The sequence below is a fragment of the Coenobita brevimanus genome, chromosome 56 (assembly GCF_032717465.1).
Source record: "Coenobita brevimanus isolate Jiangsu-jjx chromosome 56, ASM3271746v2, whole genome shotgun sequence".
Classification (NCBI taxonomy): Eukaryota; Metazoa; Arthropoda; class Malacostraca; order Decapoda; family Coenobitidae; genus Coenobita; species Coenobita brevimanus.
This window is the reverse complement of record NC_137009.1, coordinates 36995317-37001667: the sequence shown is the minus strand read 5'-3', so window position 1 is coordinate 37001667 and position 6351 is coordinate 36995317. Positions and strand designations below refer to the sequence as shown.

Sequence of the window (6351 nt, the reverse complement as noted above, 5' to 3'; positions counted from 1 at the left end):
ATATAATATCAGCAGTATATTCAATATATTTTAGATTCAATTTCTGGGAGGTAATTTGAGAGATAAGTATCATTTATAATAAAATTTGACTTACAGCATTACTGAACGCGAATGATGGCGTCAGTCAGTGTTTATTTTCGAGCGGTGTTGAAAAGGTGTCTGTGTTTAATGTCTTTTTTTCCGCCTCCCACCAACGGATAGGGGGATCTGAGTGTGTCATTCTAGGAGGCTGCATCATCCTCTATATTATCTGAGAAGGAATAGGCAGTACAGCGCTGGATAGTTGAAATATTCGCAAGGTAAGTCGAGAATTTCAAAGTTTGTTATGGCTGCCAGTACACGTCTAGGGAACGGGAGTAGGCTCTAGTTTATATCCTTTCTTGCATTTTCCTACATTTTCACGTTCCTGAGTAGAGCAACAGTAGTACAATAGGCAACATAGATAACCGCTTGTTGATTACAGACTACGAATCATATAGAACGAACGAATTTGATGTATTTTTCTGTATATATAAGGACACCGTGTTCGCCCCGGCATTACTTACTGACGATCACCCAAACGTAATTATTTTAACATTTTCCCAGATTCGCTGTAATTTTCCCTCCTTCCTTCCTATTTCTCGCCATCATCCACTCACTTAATGTAGTGCTGTCTACTTCCGTCTCCTCTTGCATTCTTTTTCTGTCTGCCCTTCTGTCTTCCAGTTTCCCTTCCTCATCCACTCACTTGATGTAGTGCTGCCTGCTTCTTCCTTCACCTTTATCATTCTTTTTCTGTCTGCCTTCTTCCCTTCCTATTTCTCACCATCATCCACTCACTTGATGTAGTGCTGCCTGCTTCTTCCCTCACCTTTATCATTCTGTTTCTCTCTGTCCTCCTCTCTTCCCATTTCTCACCATCATCCACTCACTTGATGCTGTGCTGTCTGCTTTTTCCTTCACCTTTATCATTCATTTTCTGTCTGCCCTCCTTTCTTCCCATTTCTCACCATCATCCACTCACTTGATGTAGTGCTCCTACTTCTTCCTTCTCCTTTTTCATTCTTTTTCTGTCTGCCCTCCTGTCTTCCCATTTCGCACCATCATCCACTCACTTGATGTAGTGCTGCCTACTTCTCCTCTATCATTCTTCTGTGTCTGCCCTCCTCTTCCTACTTCTCACCATCATCCACTCACTTGATGTAGTGCTGCCTACTTCTTCCTTCACATCTATCATTCTTTTTCTCTCTGTCCTCTCTTCCCATTTCGCACCATCATCCACTCACTTGATGTAGTGCTGCCTACTACTTCTCCTCTATCATTCTTCTGTGTCTGCCCTCCTCTTCCTACTTCTCACCATCATCCACTCACTTGATGTAGTGCTGCCTATTTCTTGCTTCACCTTTATCATTCTTTTTCTGTCTGCCCTCCTTTCTTCCCGTTTCTCACCATCATCCACTCACTTGATGCAGTGCTGCCAGCTTTTTTCTTCACCTTTATCATTCTTTTTTTGTCTGCCCTCCTGTCATCCTATTTCTCACCATCCACTCACTTGATGTAGTGCTGCCTACTTCTTCCTTAGCCTTTATCATTCTTTTTCTGTCTACCCTCCTCTTTTCCTATTTCTCACCATCATCCACGTTGAGTACACCGCTTCCCGTCCGATCAGCGAAGTTAAGCAACGTTGGGTCTGGTTAGTACTTGGATGGGTGACCGCCTGGGAACACCAGATGCTGTTGGCATAACGTTCTCCCTACGTGTGAAATGGGGTTGGTGGAGGATTAGTGCCCCTCCCTGTAAAACAATTAACTCTAAGCCCTTGGCCACCCTGTTTGGGATACATGGCGTCTGGTAATGAATGGATGAATGAATGAAAAATCCACTCACTTGATGTAGTGCTGCCTACTTCTTCCTTCACCTTTATCATTCTTTTTCTGTGCCTGTCCTCCTCTCTTCCTATTTCTCCCATCTTTCCTGTCACTTCTTATTGCTTTTCTTTCCTTTTTAGTTGGCTTTACATTGAGTGACAAGCCTAATGGTTTCCTATAAGCCAAGAAACCATTGACAACGTTGGGTGGTAACCATATAACCAACCGATACGTGTTCCCTACGTGTCAACAAGTGGGTTGGCAGAGGGTTAGTGCCCCTCCCTGTAAAACAAGTAAAAGACAAATCGGAACGGCCACCCCTTACGCCGCAAGGGGAAAAAGGTGTTAGGTGGCCCTAACACCTTTTTCTAAGCGATTTATGTTTATTACACCTTACAATCGTCTTCCGTGTTACATAAATCCTTCCATTATTCTTGTCGGTTAAGGAAGCTCCCTAACACCTTTCCACAAGTGATTTATTTTGTTTATTGCACATTACTGTCCTCCTCCGTGTTACATATATCCTTCCAATATCGCCATAGTCAGAAATAAATCGCTTAGGAAAAGGTGTTAGTTAGCTTCCTTAACAGACAAGAATACGACCTTTAGTTACATGGGAATGAGTCTCCTTGGTTACTAATCTCCCCTCACCTTAACTTGGCCCAGATTTTCGTCCTTTTGCAGCTTATTTCACGTAGCTCAGTGGCAGAGAAAGACAATACTACGGCTCTACATCCTTCTCGTAGCACTTCTTCGTGACTAGCTCCTTCTGCTCTAACTTGGCCTAAAAGTGCCATCTCTCCATCTTGAATGCTGAGTTGTGGCAATAGGTTAACACTAGAAAATAATGCTGGTCACGAAGAAGTGTTGTTGAAAGGATGTGGGGTCATAGTGTGTGTGTGTGTGTGTGTGTGTAAGAATGTAGGACCATAGAATTGTGTGTGTGTGTGTGTGTGTGTGTGTGTGTGTGTGTGTGTGTAAGTATGTAGGACCATAGAATTGTGTGTGTGTGTGTGTGTGTGTGTGTGTGTGTGTGTGTGTAAGGATGTAGGACCATAGAATTGTGTGTGTGTGTGTGTGTGTGTGTGTGTGTGTGTGTGTGTGTGTGTTTTGGGCAGCCGGAACTACACATTCAAATCGCACCAAAATTGGCACAAAAATCGCCAAAAATTCGCCGATGTGAAAAAAAAAACTTGGTCCCATCACGATTGAAAAACTTTTACTATATTTAATGAGCGATCACATTTTGACCAAAAAACGCCGCTCCCGAAGCCCGGCATAGGATCTCCGTAGAATTTCTTGTCCAGAGGTAGAACTAAAATATTCTGTAGTAGTTGCCGTGTGTCTGTGTGTGTATTTCGGATTTGCGTCCGGACAACTTGGGTTCCTTTCCCGAGGCTGCAGGTACACGATCAGTTGGTTAGCTGCAAAAAATCCAAGCGACAATGTTATACTATAGTCGCGGCGCACGACTCTGAGGTCATCGTATCCTGGCAACCTACCATTCAAAAGTGCGTCCGATTTCATGTCATACACGAATCATATTATTATACACGAATATTATTATACACGAACATATTATACACGAATCACATGCGTCTCATATACACGAATCATATTATTATGCACGAATATATTATACACGAATATTATTATACACGAACATATTATACACGAATCACATGCGTCTCATACACGAACTCAGACGCACTTTTGAATGGTAGGTTGCCAGAGCACGATAATAACCACCTCAGAGTCATGCGCCGCGACTTCGGAATAGCACATAAACACAAAAGCCCTCCGCAGGAACAGGTGCTCGTGGGCTATTGTATTACACGATAGAGTTGAGTCAGTTTTCGATTCATTTCGTTCTGTATAATTCTTATGACTTTCTGAATGACGAGTAAGCGATCTACTACTACTACTACTTCTACTGCTGCTACTACTACTACTACTACAACTAGGCTATTACCATTACTATTACTGCTACTGTTATTGCTACTATTACAGTTACTATTAGGTACTACTACTGTTACTTCTATTACCACTACTGTTACTACTACTGTTACTACAACTAGGCTATTACCATTACTACTACTACTACTACTACTACTACTACTACTACTACTATTACAGTTACTATTACTGGTACTACTACTGTTACTTCTACTATTACCACTACTGTTACTACTACTGTTACTTCTACTATTACCACTACTACTACTGCTGCTACTGCTACTACTACTACTACTACTACTACTTTTACTACTACTACTGCTACCTTTACTACTACTACTACTACCACCACTACTACTACCACCACCGTTACTAGTACTACTACTTCTACTACCACCACCACCACCGTTACTACTACTACTATTACTACTACTACTACTACTACTGCAATAATCTTGGAAGCTTTTAATTTTTCATATCAGTTTACCTGTCCTAACACCTGTAAGACACTTCCGGTCCAAATAATTATCTGGAGACCCCGTGAATATTTACCATTAGCGTTGTATTATTATTATTATTATTATTATTATTATTATTGCGAGGAAAAGTGCATGATCTGGGATTTGGCACCCCTTTTTAACGTGGCAGCGTCCGAATTGACTCTATCGGATACGTTTATGTGAAGCCACAGAACGTGTTAAATGTTTCTGGCGTATCCGATAGAGCCAGGATTCCGGGGGCCTGAATGATGAGTGAATGGTCGCGTGGCCCATTGGATTGGGCAAATTTCGGCTGTCTGGACATTGCCACTCCCCACCCTGCCCTAAGGTGGGAAAGGAGGTCCGGATGATGATGGTTATTATTATTATTATTGTTATTATTATTATTATTATTATTATTATTATTATTATTACAAGGGTGTGGTAGGTGGGGGCGCTCACCATCCACTCACTCAATGTAGTGCTGCTCTCGGGTGTCTGCCCTGTCCCCTCCTCCATCCTTCTTTCCTTCCATCCTCTTCTGTCTTTCTTTCCTTCATTCTTTCCTCTTCCTTCTGCCTACGGGTGACTTTACACTCCCTCTTCTGTCTTTTTCCTTCATTCTTTCCTCTTCCTTCTGCCCGTGGGTGACTCTACACTGAGTGACAAGCCAAATGGTTTCCTGTACACCAGGAAACCATTTACTACGCTGGGTGGTAACCATATAACCAAATTTTGGCGCCTGGTGGTTTAGTGAGTAATTACTGCGCTCCAATCGGATTGAGCCGGTGAAGGTTTATATCCAAGGGATGGTTGGGGTTTATTGCTAACGTAATGCCACTCAGGGATGAGTGAGGCTGGTCACTCTCATCTTAAATGTCAGGACGAACTGCCTAGCCCCGGGCTCCTACGCTCCTCATGGGGCAACTTAGGAGTGGATGATGGATGGATGGATGGATTATTATTATTATTATTATTATTATTTTGGGGGTAAGATCTAGAAGGCTGGCGTTCGAAGACCTTTCAAGATAGAGTTGACATCTTCAGGAGTGATGTATCTTGGTTGCAGGCTTCTCTTGGCACAATCTTTCCCACCCTAGCACTAACACTAGCACCCTCTTGTTATTTTTTTCAGTCTTTGCTCCTGCGCAGAAGAAACTACTGAAACGATCGCTTATCATATGCTCCTGTTGCAGTCGCCAGCACATATACTAGTACACCTGGGTTTTGGCACTCAGCTGTGGTGGTGGGGGAGACTGTAGTTGTTTTTGTGGTGGTGGTGGTGGTGTTAGGGAGAGTGATGAGGGTGGACGAAGTGACTGTGGTGGTGGTGGTGGTGGACGTGAAGGTGCCTGTTGTGGTGGTGACTGGTGACTGTGGTGATGGTGGTGCGCGTGAAGGTGCTTGCTGTGGTGGTGATGACTGAAGATGTGATGGTGGTGGTGGTGGTGGTGACTGAGGATGCTGTGATGGTGATGGTGGTGTTGGTGGTTGAGAGAGCCAACAAATACATTCTGAGATACTGAGCAAAATCAGAGTGGCCGCCTCATGCCTGGAAGTGCTTAATCGGAAACTATGAGGCCGATTTTGACCAAACGCGGTGGACATATAGTGGGTCAGGAGTGAACGTGATTTGCATAGTATGACCTTGACCTTGATCTCAGGGTCACAGGTCAAAATACGTAAAAATTTTTGAGTTATACCAAAAGTCCCTTAATATTATGTGGAGTTCTCTGAGTATTATTTCAGTAATATCAGAATTCTAGTTTTCATTATACTTATACTTATTATTATTATTATTGTTATTATTATTATTAGTAGTAGTAGTACCGGTAATATTATTAGTTATTATTATTATTATTATTATTATTATTATTATTATGGAGTACAGAGGGTGGACAGGATACGAAATAATGTGATTCGTGAAAGGTGTGGAGTGAGGAAGTCGGTGGACACCAGAATCGAAGAGAGTGTCCTGAGATGGTATGATCATGTGGAGAGAATGGATAACAATAGAGTGGTGAAGAAGGTATATCTGAGCGAATTCGGAGGGAGGAGGCGAGGTAGGC

General features: G+C 42.6%; 1 pseudogene; it reads left to right on the top strand.

Annotated features, from left to right (window-relative positions):
* The first annotated feature begins 1603 nt into the window (after positions 1 to 1603).
* Positions 1604 to 1721, top strand: LOC145401877 (5S ribosomal RNA; annotated as a pseudogene).
* The last annotated feature ends 4630 nt before the right edge of the window (positions 1722 to 6351 follow it).